Raw genomic sequence first — 25,924 nt, 5'->3', positions numbered from 1 at the left:
GCACGGCCATCAAGCACATCGGCCAACCCTTGTGAGGGTGGATTTACAGGTTACATATATTATTTACATTAGTGCTGGCAGTGAATACGAGATTTATATTCTCAGGTCCTGCAGTAATAACCAGCTTCATGCTGACTAGAAGCACATGCCCATTTAATTAGATGTTCAACAAATGGGTCATCTTTAACACCACCGCAAAAATTTCCATTACAAGGACTTGCATGCTATTGGACAGAATAGGACTTTCCCCAGTTTAGGACAAATTTACACTGGTTGTCATCGTTGGTAGGCACGGAGGTTTGTGATTAATAAATGTTCACCTCCCAACACCATGCTATGTCTTCATATACTGTGTTACTTATCTTACACAGTACTGTTGGGCCAACCCACCGTTTTTGGTGGGACCAGCCAACAATCTAATGTGTACTGGGGCACCTAGCTCTCCTTACAGAGGATGTTGGTGGGAGAGACAGACTGGACACGTTGAAATGATCCCTTTGCTCTCCTGGAAGTTAAGACACCTCCAAGTGTCTTGCAGCAGCTTTCTCCCCTCTTCCTCATTGAAAACACCTACATGCTTGGACAAGCTGACCATGCATGTGTATGGTGGTGTCAAGAGGGACAGCTTAACAAGCCAACAGCTGTTGAAGGTGTGTGCATGTAACAAAGCATTATACTCCAGGCTGTAATCACAATTCTTCTGGTTGGCAACATAAATAAGTCAATTGACTTTTCCAACCTGCTGTCCTACATCAGAGGAACGCTTACCAAACCCCATAGATTTAGGTGCAACCAGTGGACCATTTAATGTGTATGGTGGGGCCCCAATATTCCATCCAGGCAGAGTCTTTATTCTCAAGAAAGATAAGCCAGCGACAGAGGTATCTGGAAGCAGCTTATTTGACTCCCCCCATGTAGAACACATGATCAGGTAGGCGTGCAGTTGGATGTGCTGGTGGGATGGTTGCATGAGCATTCTGCAGACTTCTATTTAAGATGTGTGGACACTTTAAACATAAGCCAACAAGTCAATGCCAGACGATTAAGAAATAAGGAATCCTTCCTCGTGTAAAAGTTGTATAATTTAGTAACAAGGGTAAGACTGGATCATGACTTGGGAGATCAGAAAAGACTTTCCCAAAATAGGACATAGCTGGCCATAATGCCAATATAACTGAAGTGACTAGTACATGCCAGGTCTGCCAGAGCAAGAGTCAACCTTTGGAGTTCTCCACTCTGGCTAATTGAGGGTAGCCCAGAATGGGGATTTCTCTGATGTCAACCCTTTTACGTAGCCTGAATACTCTGTATGTTACATGAATATCTTGTTACATGAATATCTTATGGTTGCCAACATCTACACAAAACCTAAAGCATAGAGATAAAAGTGTCCTATTTGACATGTCTTAATTCAGGCTTTAGATTTTTTTATTTTTTTCTGCTCAGTACTATTTTTTATAGTAAAGTCATGTGAATGTGGTCCGTTATGATAACTTTTTAATGCATTTTAAGTACAAAAGCGGTAAATATAATTATCGAGATACGCTCATCAGAAGACACATGATGTTTTGTGACCGGTTATGTAGCAGCCCCAGCTCACAAGAGCAAGATCCAGTGACAGTATCACAATCACATCATCATCTACTGGACCAGAAAAATAACCCCCTCAAAAAAAAAGATGAACGCAGGATTTAAGTAAGAATGGTCATGTCCTTGTTAAACATGGAAAAAAGCGAGAGCTCAGATGTGTTTTTGCATAATCACTGGAAACTGAAGATTCAGTGCATCTTTACGGGTCAAATTATGACAGAACTGAAATATTCCACCATATCACAAGGAGTATTCCGAGTCTGTGTTCTCATTATTTGAATAGGAGGTTGTGAAAGATACTGATAGCCTATCCTGAAGACAGGTCATCAATATCTAAAAATCGGTCGGGGTCCGCACTATCGATTAGCCATTTGAAGAGGTCACAGTGCTCCGGGAGGCAATGCAGTCTCTTCCTAGGCCAGTGACGTGAATGGGATTGAGCTGCAATACTAAGCACAGCCACTATACTATGTATGGCACTGTGCTTTGTAAACTGAGGAAGCTGCGGCAGTGCTCATGTGACTTAGAGGAGGAGCCATTACTATCAAAATCTCAGACAACCCCTCGAGAAGGTTTTGTTTTTTTACCCCCTGCCTTCCCAGAGTCATAACTTTTTAATTTTATTATTCACATAGCCGTTTGAAGGCTTGTTTTTTGCAGGACAAGTTGTACTTTTAATGGCGCTATTTAATATTGCATACAGATGTAGTGGAAAAGCCATTCTGCCAGTTTTATGGGTTTCAGTTTCAGCATTCCCTATACGGTAAAACTGACCTGTTGCCTTAAAGGGGTTATCCCATCTTAGACAATGGGGGGCATATCACTAGGATATGCCCCCATTGTCTGATAGGTGCGGGTCCCAGAGGTGGGACCTGCACCTACAAGGAGAACGGAGCGGAGAAAGTGGAGGAGGGCGCACTGCGCATGCGCCGTCCAATCATTTCTATGGAGCCGCCGAAAATAGCCGAGCGCTGGCTCGCCTATTTCCGTCGGCCCCATAGAAAAGAATGGGAGCGAGGCCGCTCATGCGCGGTGCGCTCCCATTCACTTCAATGGGAGAGGCGGGGAGCTGCGCCTGGTGGTGGACGGATCCTGGGAAACCCGGGGTCCTCCAGCCACAACTCTCCCCGGCTCCATTCTCGTTGTAGGTGCGGGTCCCAGAGGTCTAAATTCCAGTGATACCATATTTCTATAGTTTTTCTTGGGTTTTAATACTGAAATAAAAAAAATATGTTACTTTTACAGAGTGGGGCGATCTGTAGTTTTTATTGATACCATTTTGTCAGACTTTCACCATTTCTTATTCAATTTTTTGGAGAGTTGAAACAACGAAAGAGTTAAATCAGCCATTACAATATTCACTGTGGGATAAATATGTTAAGATTTTAATAGTATATAGTGGTTTTGTGATGCGGCAGTGGAAATCATTTTTTTATTTTTATTATGAGAAAAGCAGGTGATCTTAATTTTTATATATTTTTAAAAAAAAATTTAAAAACTTATTTTTACACTTCAGTTCCTTTGCAGCCTAGAAAAGTTTCATTATCTACTTATGGGGCTCCGCCATGAGCTGATTCGAGGCAGACAACGGATGAACGTCTCCAACTCGATCGCAGAACTCCTGGGAAAAGCCTCACAGATGCAGTGGTCAACAACTGACCACAGCATATGATTGTTACGGGTCTGTGACTGGTGATAACACCAATCAGACAACTCTGGGTGTCTGTTTAAAGAGGACCTTTCATCAGCATCAAGTATGTAAACTGAATATACATACATGGAGAGCGGCGCCCAGGGATCCCCTTGCACTTACTGTTATCCCCGGGCGCCGCTCCGTTCTCCGGTTATAGCCTCCGGTATGTTTGTAGTTAGGCTCCACCCACGGTCTTCTCCTATGCTGTAGCGCTGGCCAATCGCAGTGCTCAGCTCATAGCCTGGCTATGAGCTGAGCGCTGCGATTGGCTAGCGCTACAGCATAGGAGAAGACGACCGTGGCAGGATCAAGTGGGTGGAGCCTAACTAAAAACATACCGGAGGCTATAACCGGAGAACGGAGCGGCGCCCGGGGATAACAATAAGTGCAGCGGGATCCCTGGGCGCCGCTCTACACTTCTGTATAGTCAGTTTAAAGGCTTTCTTCTGGTGAAAGCTCCTCTTTAAGGCTACTTTCACACTAGCATTTTTGGCTTTCCGTTTGTGATCCGTTCAGGGCTCACAAGTGGTCCAAAACGGATCAGTTTTGCCCTAATTCATTCTGAATAGAAAAGGATCCACTCAGAATGCATCAGTTTGCCTCTGATTAGTCTCCATTCTGCTCTGGAGACGGACACCAAAAAGCCTGCAGCGTTTTTCTGTCCACTATGTGAAGCAGAGCCAAACGGATCCGTCCTGGCACACAATGTAAGTCAATGGGGACGGATCTGTTTTCTCTGCCACAATAGAAAACGGATCCTTCCCCCATAGACTTTCAATGGTGTTCATAACGGATCCGCCATGGCTATAGAAGACATAATACAACCGGATCCTTTCATGACGGATACATGCGGTTGCATTATGGTAACGGAAGCGTTTTTGCAGATCCATGATGGATCTGCAAAAAACGCTAATGTGAAAGTAGCCTAAAACAGCAGAAACATGATTGGTGTGGCAACTGCTCAGCTGCTGAGCGGGCAACATGTTTAAAGACCTAACTTATATGTCTAGAGATGTTACTCCTGTTTATGCCCGCTGGAGTGAAATTGTGAAATGCAGGATTTTAAATTTCCTAAGTCTAGCCTATACCTCATTAGCATAGCTAAATCATAATAGCCTTATTTTGGAACTTTTTGAAGTTGCAATTCTGAAGTGCAGGTCATAATAAGTGGCCATTTTACACCAGAGGCTGGCAACAAGCCTTCAAGGCTAGTTTCAGAGGAGTGTGTTAAGGCTACATTCACACGTCCGTGGTGTGTTGCGGACCCGCAAATTGCGGGTCCGCAACACACCAGCCCGTCACCCCCATAGAAATGCCTATTCTTGTCCGCAAGCTGTGGACAAGAATAGGACATGCTCTATCTTTTTGCGGAGCTGCGGACCCAAAATCGGGGCCGCGCTCTGCAATTGCGGCTGCAGACAGCACACTGTGTGCTGTCCGCATCCATTCCGTCCCCATAGAGAATGAATGGGTCCGCACCCATTCCGCAAAATTGCGGAAAGGATGCGGACCCATTTTGCGGACGTGTGAATGGAGCCTAACTCTGGAAAACACTGTACAAGTGAACATGTGTCAGTACAGTTCTTTACACTGCAGCAATGATTATAATAAGGAGTCCGGGTCACAAGAGCACCGTTCAGGCTGGGAAAAACATTCACACATGGAGCGTGTTTCATTTCCCAGACGCTCATCTGAAACTAGCCGAACACTCAAGAACCTTGAATATTAACAGTTTGGCCATCATGGAAAATTCCACTTCCATACATCTTTCCAACTTGTATGTATAGAACAGCTGCACAAAGGTAACGTGGAGGGCCTGGTTACTCATTAACCATACCATTTAGAGAACCACTGAACCTTCTTAAAGGCCATTTTATTGTGGCATTTTCTGGCTGCTAAACAGAAACAAAGAATTTCCAAAAACTTACCGTACATAAAAAAAGTTGTTTCATCTGAAAATAGCCGAATATGTGCAGCCAGCTACTTTTGGAAGTCCCAAAGAAGTGAAATAAGAGAGAGCGGCCATGTCTCCATTCCCGGCAGTGCAATATCGGACAGTGTTCCAGTGACCAGAGCAGGCCCGGGAAGGACATACACCTGACAACCACAATGGTATGGAATTTCCCTTTACGTGATTAGGGATCGACAGATTATCGGATTTACCGATATTATCGGCTGATATTCAAAGTTATTGGCATCTAACCTTGCCGATAATGCATCAAGCGCTGCTTGCTTATGACAAAACATGGCGCTTGGCGCGCGCCGCCATGTTCAGTGGCCAGAGTCAGTAGAGAAGGAGGGAGGGGCCGCAGCCGCCACAGAGCCCAATAAAATGAGCGGGCTCTGAAGCTGCTTGCACCACTGCCACCAATGAATGTCTGGCTAATATTAAAGCGGGAGGAGGGACAGGGGAGGGTTTACCGCTGCGCCATCTCAGCTAGTGTACTCAGCGAACGGCAGCAGCCTCCTCCTCCTGAGTGTCCTTCCTAGAGTCAAGCAGCCAGCATAGCAGGTGCCTGGCTACTGTGCTGATAATTTTAATACAAATACAGGAGGCGGGTGTCGGCAGTACCCACCTCAAAACCCCCCAGTATTAAAGTCATTGGTGGCAGTGTCCCCTCCCCTCTTCATTGGTGGCAGTTCTAATCAGAGCCCCAGCAGTGTAATCCTGGGGCTTTGATTGGTTACCATGGCAGCCAGGACGCTACTGAAGCCCTGGCTGCCATGGTAAGCTCCCTGATGCTGTATGTACTAGGCAAAAGGGCAGCAGAGAGAGTGTGAGGTCCTATTCACCCTGATAGAGCTCTATTAGGGTGAATAGAGAATATCGGTATAAGTTATCGGCTATCGGCCTGAAAGTTTACAGGTTACCGGCTCTAAAAATAAAAACAATATCGGTCGATCCCTACTTTTTACACCACAGTAGTTGAATAATAGCTTTGATAAATGCCCCCTGTGGGTTTAGACTGGCGTATTAAATGGCAGTTTAAGTGAATCTTCCCTACTGTTACCATTTCTCACCCATTTCAAGACCAGTTTGTTCCCAATGAATGGAAAGCCTGACTCAAAGGCTGAAAATGCGTACAGCCCTAATACTTGTCACAGCTGGAGACAAAATTATAAAATCGGATAGGCAAGCCGCTATGAGCAAGTCACATCTTCAGCACAAGTCTCTTTAGTACACAGTGTAGGTAACAATTATCTGCTTAAATGGAACCTGTCACCGGGATTTTGTGTATAGAGCTGAGGACATGGATTGCTAGATAGCCGCTAGCACATCCGCAATACCCAGTCCCCATAGCTCTGTGTGCTTTTATTGTGTCAAAAAACTGATTTGATACATATGCAAATTAACCTGAGGGGAGTCCTGTCCCTGACTCAAGTATATGGCTGCATCTGTGAAAGGAGTGTCCACCAGAATTATTCATTCAAGGTTTGTTCAACGTAAACCTACTTCCACCTAACGTTCACAGCCAGCGTTGAGAGTCCATACTGAGCAGTTCTGAGGACCACTTCAATTGAAGCGAACAAGACTGAATTACTGTGGTTTTTAGTCTTTGTTTGTGGTCAATGGCTTAAGGTATTTTCACACTTGCATTGTTCCGGAAATCCGTGTGCAAACGGATAGCATTTGTAGACGGATCTCGATGCGGCATTAATGCATTTCAATGGAAATAATGCCGGATCCGGCATGCGTTCCGGAATTTTAGACAGAGATAATACTGCAGCATGCTGTGGTATTTTCTCAGTCCAAAAACTGTACAGTGACTGAACTGAAGACATCCTGATGCATCCTGAACGGATTGCTCTCCATTCAGAATGCATTAGGATAAAACTGATCAGTTTTTTTCCATCATTGAGCCCCTAGAGGCGAGGAACTGGAACAAATGATATTAACATCTATTCACACTGTACTTTCCGTGTAAGTTGCAGGTATACATCGATGTGTGAGATTAATATAATTATACAGTGGGGTAAATAATTATTTGACCCCTCACTGATTTTGTAAGTTTGTCCAATGACAAAGAAATGAAAAGTCTCAGAACAGTATCATTTCAATGGTAGGTTTATTGTAACAGTGGCAGATAGCACATCAAAAGGAAAATCGAAAAAATAACTTTAAATAAAAGATAGCAACTGATTTGCATTTCATTGAGTGAAATAAGTATTTGAACCCTCTAACAAAAAAAGACTTAATACTTGGTGGAAAAACCCTTGTTTGCAAGCACAGAGGTCAAACGTTTCTTGTAATTGATGACCAAGTTTGCGCACATTTTAGGAGGAATGTTGGTCCACTCCTCTTTGCAGATCATCTCTAAATCCCTAAGGTTTCGAGGCTGTCTCTGTGCAACTCTGAGCTTGAGCTCCCTCCATAGGTTTTCGATTGGATTAAGGTCCGGAGACTGACTAGGCCACTCCATGACCTTAAGGTGCTTCTTCTTGAGCCACTCCTTTGTTGCCTTTGCTGTATGTTTTGGGTCATTGTCGTGCTGGAACACCCATCCACGACCCATTTTCAGTTTCCTGGCAGAGGGAAGGAGGTTGTCGCTCAGGATTTCACGATACATGGCTCCGTCCATTTTCCCGTTTATGCGAATAAGTTGTCCTGTGCCCTTAGCAGAAAAACACCCCCAAAGCAAAATGTTTCCACCCCCATGCTTGGCGGTGGGGACGGTGTTTTGGGGGTCATAGGCAGCATTTTTCTTCCTCCAAACACAGCGAGTTGAGTTAATGCCAAAGAGCTCTATTTTGGTCTCATCAGACCACCTTCTCCCAGTCACTCTCTGAATCATTCAGGTGTTCATTGGCAAACTTCAGACGGGCCTGCACATGTGCCTTCCTGAGCAGGGGGACCTTGCGAGCCCTGCAGGATTTTAATCCATTGCGGTGTAATGTGTTTCCAATGGTTTTCTTGGTGACTGTGGTCCCTGCTAATTTGAGGTCATTAACTAACTCCTCCCGTGTAGTTCTAGGATGCTTTTTCACCTTTCTCAGAACCATTGACACCCCACGAGGTGAGATCTTGCGTGGAGCCCCAGAGCGAGGTCGATTGATGGTCATTTTGTGCTCCTTCCATTTTCGAACAATCGCACCAACAGTTGTCACCTTCTCTCCCAGCTTCTTGCTAATGGTTTTGTAGCCCATTCCAGCCTTGTGCAGGTCTACAATTTTGTCTCTGACATCCTTGGACAGCTCTTTGGTCTTTCCCATGTTGGAGAGTTTGGAGTCTGCTTGATTGATTGATTCTGTGGACAGGTGTCTTTTATACAGGTGACTAGTTAAGACAGGTGTCCTTAATGAGGGTGACTAATTGAGTAGAAGTGTCTAACCACTCTGTGGGAGCCAGAACTCTTAATGGTTGGTAGGGGTTCAAATACTTATTTCACTCAATGAAATGCAAATCAGTTGCTATCTTTTATTTAAAGTTATTTTTTTGATTTTCCTTTTGATGTGCTATCTGCCACTGTTACAATAAACCTACCATTGAAATGATACTGTTCTGAGACTTTTCATTTCTTTGTCATTGGACAAACTTACAAAATCAGTGAGGGGTCAAATAATTATTTCCCCCACTGTGTATGTGTATATATATATATATATATATATATATACACATATATATATATATATATATATATATATATATATATATATATATATATATATATATATATATATATACACACACACACACACCTAAATAATGCCTCCAACATATGCTACTGCATAGGTACCTGCATATGATATAGAACCATCGTGTACAGTTGGAACAGGGTATACAAAAATATACCAGCCAGATGGAAGCCAACAGGACACTGGAAGTCTCAAAAAGATTCTAGCGTCTTCTAATTATACAGAAATATGTTGAAACCTGTAAATACAATGGCACACCAGGGCCCTTGAGAAAGACCATAAGCTAGATACCATAGAATAGTCCACCACATTGGTATGCCTTCCTCCTCATCCTGTCCTAGTAAGAATCAATGCAGCACGCCAGATCGACACCAAAATAACTATGGGCACTTTGATGTGCCATGCTGATGGAGACCACTACAAACTAAAGAGCCCCTAGACAAAATGCCTGTACAGAGAGCGGAACTAACAACGTTCCCACAACTTAACAATTTTCACTTTCATAAGTTTTAAAATCTGAATAGAAAATCTGTGGTTTGAGATATTTTTGCCGTTTTCCATCCCAATATTGGTGCAGCAGTTTCACTAACACGATTCTGGTTAGATGAAACGCCAGCTACTAACGATATTCACTGAGAAGTCTGTGTGATTAAGGGGCTAGTCACACGACTGTATCCGTTTTGCGGTCCTCAAATTACAGATCCGCCAAACACAGACACCGGCCGTGTGCATCCTGTATTCCCCCCTTCCACAGGTCCCGCACTGTGTGCGGTCCAGATCTTTTGCGGCCTCATTGAAATGAACGGGTCCGCATACGATCTGTAAAAAAATGCCGTTTTGTGAATGGGGCCCGAGCCTGAGGCAATGCCGACTTTTTGAACCGAGACTGATTTTAACTACTAAACTACAGCTGCAGTCCAAATGAATGCATTCAGCTTACTAGTTAAGCTACAAAACGTCAGTGTCGCCCATGTCTAATACTTCCACTATATTACAGATGTAAAGGACTTGTCTGATTTACTACACATAATAAAAAACTATTGTGCCCTGGTTTGCAATGTGCTTTGCACAGATTCTGTCCTCGAGAAGATATCCGTTCTGCACTACTGACCAGCAGTGTGTCCATCAATGAGATCCGAGGACGCTTCATACACCATCCTAATGATATCCTCTCTCCAAAGTCTAGCACAAGGTAGCAGCATACAGAGCGCTTCCTTCATCTACCGTAATATGCAGAAAACTGGATGATCCTCGTTAACATAATATATATCTAATATACAGTATTCAGCTCTAATAAGTAGTACATGCATATACGGTAAATCCACTTATTACAGTAAATGGAAAACTCATATCTTGTTTGGTAGTCAGCTGTCAAAAGCAGAAATGAAAGGTGATAAAAAAAAACAAACAAAAAAACAACAACTCACCAATAGGAGCGCACCCGTGACGGAGAGTGTGGAAACGAGGAGCCCATGTAGGAGCGTCTACATGCCATTTTGTCTTCTGCATTTAACTCGTTCTAATACTTCATAAAGGAAATAACCACAGCAATGCAATTCCCTCTGCACGTACAGAGTTGTGTGGACTTGTGCAAGACGTGTGTCACCAGGACTGAGGAGCAAAGCTTTATCAGCACTGGGTGTGGAGCTACCTGCCATTCCTCCTGATAAATGATCTATATACACAAGGGGGTGGGGGACAGCCTCCAGCGGCAGCACATCCTGAACCTCTGATCATCCTAATTTCATTAGGTTAAGATGATCAGATGTAATGTACCAGACACGAGTTTAGCTTACAAGCATGTAAGAAATGTGATGCCCAGGTTATTACGCAGACCGCTCCAACAATCGCACTGATGCCATCAGCACAACTGGCAGCAAGACTAGAGGTCCTTTCACATGGAGCAATGTGTTAAGCAATTATCGGCATCGCAGAGAGGAGAGCTGTATGGGGCCGAGCAGCGATCGCCTGTCCCCATAGAAAATCATGGTTTCTGTTTAGACAGCACAATCTGTTGCACGGGGACGATTTGTGGTTCCGGCAGAACCACGTGGTCACCCGACGAACGAGTATTTTATCCAGGTCAATTATCGGGAATGAGTATTTATATAAATATGCATGCCCGGTAATCTGCCCGATCATCAGTCTATGGCCTCTTGCACACTAACATCCCCCCCCCCACACCCGTTTACGGACCCATTCAGTTCAATGGATCCGCAAAAAAAAAAACAAAAAAAAAAAACAACAACACACAACAAAAGGTACTCTGTATGCCTTTCGTTTCCGTATTTCCATTCCGTTCAAACATAGAAAATGTCCTATTGTCCGCATAACAGACAAGGATAGAACAGTACTATCAGGGGCCAGCTGTTCAGTTCCGCAAAATACTAAAAAAGCCATACGGTCGTGTGCAAGAGGCCTATGTAGAGGGACCTTTACTATGGAGGGGTTATCCTGGATCACTCTTATTTAAAGGGGTTGTCACTTCAGCAAATAGCATTTATCATGTAGAGAAAGTTAATAGCAGGCACTAATGTATTGTTATTATCCATATTGCTTCATTTGCTGGCTGGATTCATTTTTCCATCACATTAAACACAGCTCGTTTCCATGGATACGACCACCCTGCAATCCATCAGCGGTGACCGTGCTTGCACTCTGCTGGAAAAAGCACAGGCCTATGTGCGCTCCCATGATCCTGGCCACTAGAGAGGCTGTCATTTTTTCCCTATAGTGTTCAAGAGCAGGCACCACTGATGGATTGCCTGGGGGTCGTAACCATGGAAACGAGCAGTGTATAATGTGATGGAAAAAATGAAACAAGCTAACAAGGGAAGCAATATGAATAATACCAACACATTAGTAAGTGGCTTATAGTAACTTTATCTACATGATAAATGCCACTTGCTGAAGTGACAAAACTCCTTTAATTATTAATCTTCTGTTTAATTCATGGGGTGCCTGGAGCCTAGTAGTAACATTCATTCTGGGGGCCCGCTGTACAGCTACGTGCAAATATTACCTGCTCACACAGTGGCAGCAGAACGCTACAAGATGATTGATGGGGGTCCCTGCAGCGACCTGATCAAGGAGGGTGCTGGCTGGTGTGCCTCTGTATGTAGGGGTCATCTCAGGCACCCGATGCCGGGTAAATGACCTGGGTCATTTACTACCGTCACAGATTACGGTGCAAAGTTTATTTGCGCCGGAATCAGAGATTATTCCCCCCTTTTCCACCGCTCACGACGAGTCTAAAAAAAAGTGGGTGTGAAATGGCCAGAGAAAAAGGCAGGCAAGGGGACTGGCGTTGATTTAAACAAGTGTAAAATCCACCTAAAGGGTACGTTGGAGGCGGGCACCTTTACATGAACCGCCGGGCAGGAGGGATGAAGATCGGTGTCTAAACTGCCGGTCTTCATAAATGTACCCCTAGGTACTTTGTTGAGTAATCTACCCAGCTTTTCATATGGACGCATGAGCTGGATGCTGCCCATCTGTATGTCAACCCACTGTGCCACTTCCAGAATTGGCGGAGGACTTGCCTGTTCCCTGTGAGCCATTGTGAGCCCGATTTCAAGCACTTGTAATTGGCTTACATGAATCATTTTGCTTGGTTTCCCTCACTCACTGCCATGCCACATGACCTCAGCGTCTAGTAAAATTCCATACACCAATCTCACCGGCTGGTCCCAGTTCTTCCCAGCTTAGTATATGGAATGTCACTATGATGATGTGGATGGGGCGGGTGTAGCCCTGTCATACGTGTGGACATCACTACCAATTTCATGGGCTAGGCATAGTACAGTATACGTCACTAGATATTCCAAATGGGGACAGGGTGTGAGCATCCTCTACAGCGACTGCACAGGCCTGGTCCCCGCTCTCGTCTACCCTCTGGACCCTCCTCATTAGATACCTCTGCTGTTTAATGCAGGCGCTAGTGAGACAGTGTCAGCGGTGTATAGACAGACAGGTCTATTACTGTACTGAGCGGGCAGAACGGCATGGGTAGAGTAAAGGTAAACGGTAACAGAACTGACAGGGAACCATGAAAACTGTGGCGATGTGAATAAGCATACTTAAAGGGGTTATTCAACTTCTCAAACCACCCCCCCCCCCCCCCCCCATGTGCCAGGCCCTTCACAGGAAATATACTTACCCGTGCCGCTCCTGGTCACCGCACCGCCGCTTCTCCCTGTACCCAGATGAAAACATCTGACAAGAACGAGCCTCCCTAGCGTCACCCACGATGCTAGGGAGGCTCGTCTGTGTCTGCCATTGGATGCTCCCCCGACACTAGGAGCGGGGTAAGTATATTCCCTGTGTGTGGCCCAGCACATGGGGGAGTCGTTTGAAAAGTTGGATAACCCCTTTAAAAATCACAATTGCCAGATGAACAAGCGTTTGCATTCATATGAAAGCTGGTTAGCGATCATCTGCAAAAAAATAAAAATAATCGGCCGGTGTAATACAGCCTTTATGAACCCTGCCTACAACTTGCTAACTGGAAGGATAAGTCTAAGGCTGGGTTCAGACCTGAGCATATTTGATATGCGCGTTTAACGGGCGTTTTTGTCGCACGTTTTTTGCAATAGTAAACACGCGTTTGAGTGATTGACTGCAGTGTCCTATGGCCACAAACGCGCGTCAAAACGCCCCAAAGAAGCTCAAGAACTTGTTTGAGCGTAGGGCGTTTTTCAGCGCGTTCAAACGCGCTGTAAAACGCTCAAGTGAGAACCAGGGCCATAGGGAAGCATTGGTTTTCATGTGTTGAGCGTTTTACAGCGCGTTTGAACGCGCTGTAAAACGCTCAAGTGTGAACCCAGCCTTAGTGTCAGCAAACAACCCCCAAGACTGCAGAAAATCAAGAACATGGGACTAAACAGGAGCAAATTTAATTCACGGTAAACACATTTGCAGAAAGAGGGGATTATGTTTGGTAACACAGAAAACCCCAGTAACATGTTGCAGCTATCAAGGCATGAAATGTGTTCTAATAAATGTTAAAGGGTTTGTCTCATGAATCATTCTACAGGTTTCAAACCAGCACCTGGATCTGAATACTTCTGTAATTGTATGCAAGACAAAATTCTGTAGAGCCAGTTAGTCAATAAAATGTATCTGTATAGCGCCACCTGCAGTTTGTTCTTTTCCTTATTTTTTGTCCATCTTGCTGAGCGGGTCGAACTCGCTCAGTTTAAATCTTCAACTGCCACATGTTCTGTCAGAAGCTGTGGCAGTTACAGGCAGAGAGCTGCAGCAGCAAGGGCACGCCACCTGAAGATATCTAGAGGAGCAGTCAATGTGAAGATCTCTGGATTATTGTGAGGTGCAGGGCTGGTTCTAGCTTTGTTTGAAAGAGGTTGTTATGGACTATAATGATGTCAGATTTTCATTTTACACATCAATCAAGGCATAACCCCTGTAAATGACACCTAGCGACATTTCTTGTCTGTGTTATATACAGAAAAACAGGATAAACAACCTGCCTTATTATACAGAGGGGAGCTCCCTCTCTGACCCCATTGGTTCCTTGCAAAGCGACCTGCTATGGCAGCCCAAAGCCTTACAAAGGCTAGCTACAGAAGCCTATGAGGCCTAGCCTCCAGGCTGGGTCTCGAGGGCAAAATATCAATGTGAAACGGACAGTTCCAACGTAAAAATCGGAAGAGGGATCAGCTTTGCACATCTAGAGGGTGAAATTTTTAGCCATTCTTTGTAAAGAGGCTGAAGCTCCGTCAGATTGGATGGAAAGCGTCTGAACAGCAATTTTCAAGACTTGACAGATTCTCAATAGGATTTAGGTCTGGACTTTGACTGGGTCATTGTAACACATGCTTTGATCTAAACCATTCCATTGTAGCTCTGGCTGTATGTTTACTGTAGGGTCATTGTCCTGCTGTAGGGTGAACCTCCTCCTCAGTCTCAAGTCTTTTGCAGCCTCTACCAGGTTTTCCTCCAGGATTGCGCTGTATCTCCATCCATCTTCCCATCAACTTTTCCCTGTCCCTGCTGAAGAAAAGCACCGCCACAGCATGATGCTGACAGCCCCATGTTTCACGGTGGGAACGGTGTGCTCAGAGTGATGTGCAGTGTTCGTTTCCACCACACATAGCATTATGGCCAAAAAGTTCAACTGTGGTCTCATCTGACCAGACCACTTTCTTCCACATGTTTGCTGTGCCCCATACATGGCTTGTGGCAAACTGCCAACAGGACTTATGGCTTTCTTTTTGCCATTCTTCCATAAAGGCCAGATTTGTGCAGTACAGGACTAATAGTTGTCCTGTGGACAGATTCTCCCACCTGAGCTGTGGATCTCTGCAGCTCCTCAAGAGTGACCATGAGCCTGTTGGGTGCTCTCCTTGTCTGGGCTGTCTATTTAGATGAACGGCTGTGTCTTGGTAGGTTTGCAGTTGTGCCATAGAGTGAGTGTGCGAGAGTGAGTGTGCATATTTCCCTTTTTAAATAACCCCTAACCCTGCTTTACACTTCTCCACAACTGTATCCCTGACCTGCCTGTTGTAATCATTGGTTTTCATGAAGCTGTTTGATCACTAATGTTCTCTAACAAACCTCTGAGGCCCTCACAGAAGAGCTGTAGTTATACTAAGAATAAATGACACACAGGTGGACTCTATTTACTAATTCGGTGACTTCTGAAGGCATATCTTAGGGTATTTATTTAGGGGTATCAGAGTACAGAAGGCTGAATACAAACGCACGCCACAATTTTCAAATTTATGAAAAATTTTGAAAACCATGTATCATTTTCTTTTCACTTCACACAGACTTGCTACTCTGTGTTTGATCTATCACAGGGATCAGCAACCCTCAGCACACTAGCTTGTCTGAAACTATAACTCCCAGAATCCTCCTTTCACTTCTGTGGAAATTACAAGAACAGCCTAGCATCCTTGCATGCTGGAAGTTGTAGTTTCGCAGCAGCCGGAATGCCGAAGGTTGCTGATCCCTGGTCAATCACATAAAAATCACAATAAAACGAGTTTGTTTATGGGTGCAACATGAAAAAAAATAAAAATTTGGAAAATTTCAAGGGGTAAGAATACTTTTTCAAGGCACTGTATTAGGTATCGCCGAGTCCAGAAGGACCAGCTCTACAAAAATAATCACTCTCAAAAGATAACATATCATTATTCCTGCACGGTGTATGCCACAATTACACAACCCAAAAAGCACCCTTATTACTGGGAGCACAATATAGGGTTTTATTATTATTACTGGAGAGGCACTCTAGTTGCTGGAGGCACCATAGGGACACTTTCTAATGTGGTCACCAATTGTTCAGCAGCATAGTATTTGGGGGCATTGGGGAGCACAGTGGGCACAGGATTGGGAGTGACAGCAGGATGACATTGTTGAGACACCAGGATGGGAAGGTTGTCATGGTTGTCAGCCAGGATGTAGCTGAAATAATGTGTCATGGCAGTCTGGGTCAAACGGAGGAGAAGAGAAAAGAGAACGTCTACATGACAGGAGATATAACTGCATGTAAGATGTGCTGCTGTATTCTCCTATAGGTTTCTTAGTGCTGGCAGTATGCTGTAAGTAGAGCTGTCTCACTACTGTGGCCTGCATCTCACCTCCTCCAAGTATTTTTGATAATTATATGCATTGTAAATTTAGCTCTTAAATTTTTCACTTTAGGAGCCAATGGCTCCTAGGTATTTTTTCTTAGTCTGGAGCACTGTGCAGCTAATGCTGTGCACAAATTTTTGCAAAACCCCCTCAGAGACACTACAGTTGTCAGAACAAGTGGTGTAAAATCACCACATCGGGTATCAAAAGCGCATGGTGCTCTTTACTCCTGAGCTCTCAGGCAAAAGATTAGGGTCGCAGTGTGTATAAAACCAGGCCGCACGGCATAATAAGAGGGCTTGCTTTTCACACTTTGTTTTATTTTTTAAATACATTTTATTTAACCTCAGGGCCCCCCGGCCAGTGCTGTATAAATCACCAAACTAGGCTTCAAATACATGTGGTGTTCTTTCTCTTCTGAACCCTGCAGTGTGCTCATACAGCAGTTTATGACCACATGTCAGCTGTTACCATATTCAGGAGAAAATAGGTAACAAATTGTGGGCCGCTTTCTCTCAAGTTAAAGGGGTTGTCCAGGTTCAGAACTGAACTTGGACATATCCCCTTCTTCCCCTACTCAGCCTCCCTGATATGAGCATCGGAGCATTTCAAGGCATTTTCTGGAGATCCGGTGACGTACCAGGCTCTCCATCGGGAAAGCTAGGCGGAGGGTTAGTGACATCACAGACACTAATGGACGGGCTTTAGCGCTGCCCTAGCCTGTAAAACTGCTAGGGCAGCACTAAAGCCCGCCCACCAGAGCCGGTGATCTCACGAGGAATACTGCTAGGGCCGAAGTCTCCGCCTAGCAAACAAACAAAAAAAACACAACACACCTCTCCCCTGCGCAATCCAGCGCAGGGCAAGGAAGAGCATTGGAGCATTAAAAACTCAGATGCTCATGTCAGGGGGCCGGAGGGGTTAACATAGGGGATATGTCCAGGTTCAGCTCTGACCTTGGACATCCCCTTTAACTCTTTAAAAAAAAAAAAATCTGGGCCTAAAGCAATGTTTTATTGGAAAAAATGTACAGCAATTAAATTTTTACTGCCAAGGGTTTCTAAAATTCTTTGAAAAGTGTAGTTCCAAAATGGGGTCACTTTTTGGGGATTTCCACTGCAGAGGTACCTCAGGGTCTCTTCAAATGCAACATAGTGCCCGAAAATCATTCCAGCAAAATCTGCCCTCCAAAAGCTATATGGCGCCCCTTTCCATCTGAGCCCTGTGTTGCACCCATACAGCAGTTTACAACCACATATTTTAAAATAAGCCCCTCAAAATCACTTCAGAACTGAATTGGTCTTAATAAAATAAAAACAATAAACAAAAAATAAATAAAAAGTAGGTTTCAGAAAAATAACATTTACAAAATGTTGCCAGCATAAAGTAGACATATGGTGAATTTTAATAACGATTTCATAAAGCATCACCGTCTTAAAAGCAGAGAAATTTAAATCTAGAAAAATGCCAATTAGAAATATATCAACTTAAATTTGCCACTGACATGAAGTACAACGTGTCATGAGAAAATCTCAGAATCGCTTGAATAAGTACAAGAATTCCATAGTTATTACTACATAAGGTGACATGTCAGATATGCAAAAAAAAAAGCCAGGGTCAAGAAGGTGAAGTGTCAGGTTCCTCAATGGGTTAAGTGACATGAAATGTAAATAGCCTTTTCTTAAGGTTGCTATCCTAATCTAAGACTGAGGTAATATTTACAGGAGTGTGTCACAAGACTTCTGAACAATTGTATGAGTCACTTCGTTCACTCAACAATGGTCCTGACCTAGAAAGCCTGACTCCTCCAACCCAGATTTGTACATTTCTATTGACTCATCCAATCACAACGCCATTCGGGAGTTTACCCATAGTTTAAGGGCTCATGCACATGACCGTATGTATTTTGCAGTCCGCAAAAAATACGGATGACATCTGTGTGCATTCCGTATTTTGCGTAACGGAACAGCTGGCCCTTCATAGAACAGTCCTGACCTTGTCTGTAATTCGGACAATAATAGGACATGGTCTTTTTTTTTGCGGAACGGAAATACGGACATATGGAAAAATGGAATGAACACAGTAACTTCAGTTTTTTTTGCGGACCCATTGAAGGGAATGGTTCTGCATACGGTCCGCAAAAAAACGGAATGGACACAGAAAGAAAATACGTTTGTGCGCATGAGCCCTAAGGAAGATAAATGACCTAATCAAGCGAGTTGTCTGGTCTTTGTTGAAAACGTGATCACCAAGGACTGAAAATGTACTTTACAGCAGATGTGTGTATGCCTTACATGAAGACTGGATAGAAGCCATACTGTGGAGGAGACACAGTATGGGTAATTTTCCTATGTCCTGCTTTCAATTGAATTCTATATATGCACTTTAGTGAATAATCATGTCGGACTAACTAGGACCTGCGTCCACTGTATGTTTCCTCCAGCGATGCAGTCTTTTCATTGGGATAGAGCTGATAGCAGGGTGGTGTATGACTGTTTAGTCCCTGCTTTTTTATTGATATGTTGTTAATCATGTCCATCTTTTATTGATACATTAATAAAACTAGATTTTTTACTACCTCTATAGTGGTGTTATGTACTCCTTTTGGTTGTGTTATCTGGGAGAATTGGGTAGCCTTTTTTTTCCCTAATCTTGCTCAACCTTCTTAATGAAGCAATTCTGTTGAAATATTAGGGATATGATAAATTTAATAAAATTAAAGACCTGACAATACAACCAAAATCATATTTTTTTATTTTGCAGACAAGCCAGTCCAGATAAGACGTTGGCAGTATTCATTTTTTTTCCAGGCTCATCTTCAGACAAAAAGACAACGGATTGCACTACAGGAGGATACATGGCTAATGCCTTCAAATTAGAAACAAAAACTGTATTATATTATGTATTTTTTTTGTACTGTATGCAATTGTATGGCTGATGGAGACCAAAGTGAGTGAATGGAGATTATGAAGTTCTATGGATACATATGGCTGGGAGCTTTTCTGGGCATATACAGGTCCTTCTCAAAAAATTAGCATATTGTGATAAAGTTCATTATTTTCTGTAATGTACTGATAAACATTAGACTTTCATATATTTTAGATTCATTACACACAACTGAAGTAGTTAAAGTAGTTTTCTTGTTTTAATATTGATGATTTTGGCATACAGCTCATGAAAACCCAAAATTCCTATCTCAAAAAATTAGCATATCATGAAAAGATTCTCTAAACGAGCTATATACCTAATCATCTGAATCAACTAATTAACTCTAAACACCTGCAAAAGATTCCTGAGGCTTTTAAAAACTCCCAGCCTGGTTCATTACTCAAAACCACAATCATGGGTAAGACTACCGACCTGACTGCTGTCCAGAAGGCCATCATTGACACCCTCAAGCAAGAGGGTAAGACACAAAGAAATTTCTGAACGAATAGGCTGTTCCCAGAGTGCTGTATCAAGGCACCTCAGTGGGAAGTCTGTGGGAAGGAAAAAGTGTGGCAGAAAACGCTGCACAACGAGAAGAGGTGACCGGACCCTGAGGAAGATTGTGGAGAAGGACCGATTCCAGACCTTGGGGGACCTGCGGAAGCAGTGGACTGAGTCTGGAGTAGAAATATCCAGAGCCACCGTGTACAGGCGTGTGTAGGAAATGGGCTACAGGTGCCGCATTCCCCAGGTCAAGCCAGTTTTGAACCAGAAACAGCGGCAGAAGCGCCTGACCTGGGCTACAGAGAAGCAGCACTGGACTGTTGCTCAGTGGTCCAAAGTACTTTTTTCGGATGAAAGCAAATTTTGCATGTCATTCGGAAATCAAGGTGCCAGAGTCTGGAGGAAGACTGGGGAGAGGGAAATGCCAAAATGCCTGAAGTCCAGTGTCAAGTACCCACAGTCAGTGATGGTCTGGGGTGCCATGTCAGCTGCTGGTGTTGGTCCACTGTGTTTTATCAAGGGCAGGGTCAATGCAGCTAGCTATCAGGAGATTTTGGAGCACTTCATGCTTCCATCTGCTGAAAAGCTTTATGGAGATGAAGATTTCATTTTTCAGCACGACCTGGCACCTGCTCACAGTGCCAAAACCACTGGTAAATGGTTTACTGACCATGGTATTACTGTGCTCAATTGGCCTGCTAACTCTCCTGACCTGAACCCCATAGAGAATCTGTGGGATATTGGGAAGAAAAAGTTGAGAGACGCAAGACCCAACACTCTGGATGAGCTTAAGGCCGCTATCGAAGCATCCTGGGCCTCCATAACACCTCAGCAGTGCCACAGGCTGATTGCCTCCATGCCACGCCGCATTGAAGCAGTCATTTCTGCAAAAGGATTCCCGACCAAGTATTGAGTGCATAACTGAACTTAATTATTTGAAGGTTGACTTTTTTTGTATTAAAAACACTTTTCTTTTATTGGTCGGATGAAATATGCAAATTTTTTGAGATAGGAATTTTGGGTTTTCATGAGCTGTATGCCAAAATCATCAATATTAAAAGAAAAGGCTTGAACTACTTCAGTTGTGTGTAATGAATCTAAAATATATGAACGTCTAATGTTTATCAGTACATTAGAGAAAATAATGAACTTTATCACAATATGCTAATTTTTTTAGAAGGACCTGTACATCAAATGTGGGTTCAAAACGTGCTGTGAGAAGGTAGCACCTACAGATGTATCTACAACCTTGTCACAATTAGTTAATGGAATAGTAAATGTAGGCTCTCTTTGTATTTCAAGGGCCAATTAGGTCATTGTTAGCCGGTTAACCTCCTGATTATGTTTGTACATTAAAAAAAAAAAATCTTATGTGGAAAGGACTTCTCTGAGACATTCTCCGAACTGGGAATAAAGGAACCATATTACTGAGAAACCTTATCTACGTTATAACTAAGGCCACTTTCACACTCGCGTTTGGTGCGGATCAGTCATTAATCTGCACAGACGCTTCAGTTCAGATAATACAACCGCATGCATACGTTCTGAACGGATCCGTTTGTATTATCTGTAACAGTCAAAACGGATCCGTCTTGAACACCATTGAAACTCAATGGGGGACGGATCCGTTTTCTATTGTGCCAGTGAAAACGGATACGTCCCCATTGACTTACATTGTGTGTCAGGACGGATCAGATTGCCTCCGCATCGTCAGGCCAGGCGGACACCAAAACACTGCAGGCAGTGTTTTGGTGTCCACATCCAGAGCGGAATGGTGACTGATCGGATGCAAACTGATGCATTCTGAGCGGATCCTTTTCCATTCAGAATGCATTGGGGCTAAACTGATCCGTTTTGGACCGCTTGTGAGAGCCTTGAAACGGATCTCACAGGCGGACCCAGAAACGGCAGTGTGAAAGTAGCCTAAGACTACAAGCCAATTTCTCATTTAGGGCTAGATGTTCTTAAAGAGGACCTTTCACCATTCAGACATTCCTGTTTTAATAGCTTCATGTATTCCCTATGTAATAACAATTCTGCAGCATCTATTCTTATGGCTCTATGTTGTGCCATTCCTTTATTATTTCTACTAGAAGTTATGGATGAAATGCTATTAGCCTTCAGTAAGGGTACAGAGGGGAGGTAACCAGTTGGGGGGGGGGGGTGTACCTGCACCGACTGACTACCCAATCAGTGCTGCCATTGTCAGACTGTGCAGTAAGGGTACAGAGGGGAGGTTACCAGTTGGGGGTGTGTCCCTGAAGGCTAATAGCAATTCATTCATAGTAGGAATAATAAAGGAATGGCACAACATAGAGCCATAAGAATAGATGCTCCAGAATTGTGAGTACATGGGGAATACATTAAGCTATTAAAATAGGCAGGTCAGGAGAGGCGACAGGTCCTCTAAGAACGTGGTTTCCCAATCGTTTAGCAGCAATCAGCTAACGAAAAGCAAACTGTTGACTGACTGGCAGCCATGCGCTGCTGAATAACTGCATATGGGATGGACAATCTTCGTACCAATCATTCTTCCCCCATGCGGTGTGAAGGCTCTTCATGGCTACCTGCACACGTCTCAAGGAGCTGTGGCACTACTGCCTTCACCTTGTCTAGGCTTTGCCTAGTCTCAGACACATTACTGATGCTGCCGAGACGGGGCTTCACGTTAAAAAGTGCAGCAACTTTTCATATAAAAAGTTTTTTTTTAACCACCTTTTATTCCCTAATCTACACCAAAATGAAAGACCTTTGGTGGCTTTGAGCAACACCGTTTTTGTTATTTTTAAAGCACTGCTAGAATATCACTCACTAACCGCTCAGGTCTCACCTGTCCCAGATAAATCCCAGTACTTCTGACATACTTCTAGTGGGGTCTGTGTGTTGGAACCCAGACACGATCACAACCGGCCAGCACATCTCATAAGGCTAAGGAAACCATAGGCACCCATATTATTATTATTATTTTTAACCAACAAACTACAGCAGCGAGCTACGGCCCAAAGTAAAAAAAAATAATATATATAAAATTCCAAACACCAAAAAGTAACCATAATGAGAGAAGCAAGTTTCCATCAGTAGGTTTCAGTAAGATGGGAGAAAGAAGTCAACCTTTCTTTCTGCAGAAGGTATTAATACTGTCACAATGTGCAATGTATATACCTCGTATACTCAGCAGTAATCAGCAGTGTAAATAGCGGTATACATAGAATATACATGCAGGGTGGTACACCATTCTGTGCCAACCTTCAGTCTCTGGACAGATCAGATTTTGCCTTCACATATTTCTGTTGCTTCATCCCAAATCGGCAAAAACGAGTCACCAGTTTTATTAAAAACAGTCCAAGGGAGTAGATATTTTATCTATGTATATATTCACAGTGCAGAATACAATCCTAGGCTACAGGACTAATGAAATCTGTTCCGTTATGTGAAAAATTTATACACACACAGAGTACGGTATTGAGATCCGGCACAATTGACTTGCATTGTTTTCAGTGCTGGATCAGTTTTTTGACAGAACACAAAGCCGCAACTTGTAGCGGTTTTGCGTCCAGTCACAAAACGGAATCCTGCCGGAATGGAAGACATCCTGAATGGATCTCTAAATGGAAATGTTTTTTGTTTTTTTCCTGTATTGAGATGCTCTACCAGATCTGCATAGCGGAAAACACCACAAGTGTGAAAGTAGCTTCACCAATTTTACAGGCACATACATACCAAAGCTACATAAACCTGAAGATAAACCCCACACAGGACCGTACTCCTGATAAATGGACTGCTGACAAAGGAATATTAAGACCCAGTATAATGTAACCGGGTGCAGATGTAGAGTCATGCGGCTTGTATAGGTTGGTATAATGATTTAGGTTGTGTTTAGATTTGTAAGTTTTTGCATCTAGCAATAATCACCCCACAAACTAAAAATGTTCAATTTCAGATAATTTCCCAAACACGTAAAACAAATAAATAAATAAATGGCGTTTCCTGCAAGGGTTTACAGTTATGCGTTACCCAATGTTCTGGGTTTGTGGGTCCCAACCGGTCTTCAGAGGACCGCCAGTCCTCATCTATGAACTTCCTGCACAGACAGGGTCACGTGTACCACTGCAGCCAATGTCCTCAGCAGTGACGTGTCCCAAAGAAGCATGTGATCCAGGAAGTACACATTCTGGGACCAGAAGATCTGCAATGACAGGTCACAACCCAAAGAGCTGGAACCAAGCGACGGGGGGGGGGTCAAAAAAGTGTATGAGCAACTTAAAGGGGTTGTCCCAATCCTGTATGAGAGATGGCCTAGGTGCGCTCCGGAATGGCACAGAGCTATCCCTTGACTTGGTTACTGAGGATATGCCACCAAAGGATTGGACCACCCCTTTAATTCCCTATTTTTACTCATTGCCTCACCAGAGACAACTTTAATACAATGTAGTGGGATGCTGGAAATAAATTCCAAATGTGGTGAAATCAAGGGGGGGAGGAATCAAAAACAATTCCACAATTATGCTTTTCATTTTTACGGTATTCCCCATGCTGTAAAACTGACCTGTCTGTTCTATGGGTCAGTATGATTACAGCGATAGCACACAGCGTTACCTTATTCTGACTCCCATAACTTTTTTATATTCATGTCTATGTTGCCATGTCAAGGATCATTTTTTTGCAGGGTGATCTGTAGTTTTTATTGATAACTTTTTGGTGATTTTTGCACATGAAGCGACATAAAACGCCAGAAGTCCATGTACCTGAATGGAAATCTGCACCAGCGCCTGGCTGGAGTAGTAGATTTCAATCGTCTTCTACTCTAGAAAAGAGAAATGTAGCGGGGCCACTGGCCTCACCCCCTCCCTCCCCACGTCCTCTTTTCGGAAAGTTGCAAAGAAAAACCATCTGCGCAAACATGTTTGCACAAGTGGTGTTGGAAAAGTTAAACTGTATGCTGTTGGAACATAAGGATATCAATGAGTGTTGTCTTACTTTAGTAACAATTTACTGTAATAAAAGGAAAACCTTATTCCACTCATAAATGCATTCCTTTGGCCAGTAAAAACATGGCACGAGTGAAGTAATAATTTTGCTCAAATAAAGTGGACACCAGTGTAAAAAGCTGTGAAACGCTGGTGATTGCTTAAGGACTACTTAATATTAATACATGCATAATACCCAACCTTATTTGCATTCCATCTAAACAACGCATGTATGCACCTAGTCTTTGAAAAGGAGACGCAATGCTGCATTCTGTCCACTAGATGGCATGACCAGCCAAAAATAGAATCCTCAATGCTGCAAGTCCAAGATTCTTGGCAGGTCCCTCTAACACTAATGCTTATGGGCAGCAGAAAAGAATAACCTGTGATAGCACCTCAGGTTGTATCCATAGCTATACACAAACAGCAGAGAAACTAAGCACAAAGCTGGCCAAACTGAGAAAAATGAAAACATTTCCATCTGTTCCCTAAGGGCCCAGGTAGATTACCAGGCCAATCATCAGAAACGAACTTTAGCATGCCCATTCCCGGTAACTGGCCTGTTGATCAATAAAAATACAAAAACACTCATTTGCTGTGTGTCCCGACGTTTATGTGGCACATAAAAATCACTGTGGATAACACGTAATCCTGAGTAAGTAGATATGTGCTGCCAGCAAAGAGTGAATGGATGGGGATGAACAATCACAGTATAGTGATCATTCATGCCACCCATACGGATGAAATCATTGCTGCATGTAGATGCAGCTTAAAAAAGGGGTTGTGCACTTTGGGCAGGTTTTTGGCCGCGCTCCCAGGATGTCAACTTCAGTTTTTACGCTGCTGCAGCCAATCGCTGGCGGCAGCAGTGACCTGTTACCCTTGCATCATGTCAAATGGTCACATGACGCAAGGGGAGGTGGAAGTTGACATCTGGGAGCTATGTGGAGCAGCCAAGGCCGAAGAGAGAAGGAGCGGGGAGCCAGTTCTGGGAATGAGGTACCGTAAG

The 25,924-nt window shown here is 43.6% G+C and overlaps 1 protein-coding gene across 3 annotated transcripts in view; it reads right to left on the bottom strand.

Moving 5' to 3' along the window:
- The window catches only part of TSC22D2 (TSC22 domain family member 2), a 57,576-nt gene that overhangs the window by 9,976 nt on the left and 21,676 nt on the right, over nt 1-25,924 (bottom strand). The window lies entirely within an intron of this gene.

The sequence above is a fragment of the Bufo bufo genome, chromosome 4, assembly GCF_905171765.1.
Source record: "Bufo bufo chromosome 4, aBufBuf1.1, whole genome shotgun sequence".
Taxonomy (NCBI): Eukaryota; Metazoa; Chordata; class Amphibia; order Anura; family Bufonidae; genus Bufo; species Bufo bufo.
Note: the sequence above shows the minus strand (reverse complement) of the source record. Positions and strands in the feature narration are given on the sequence as shown.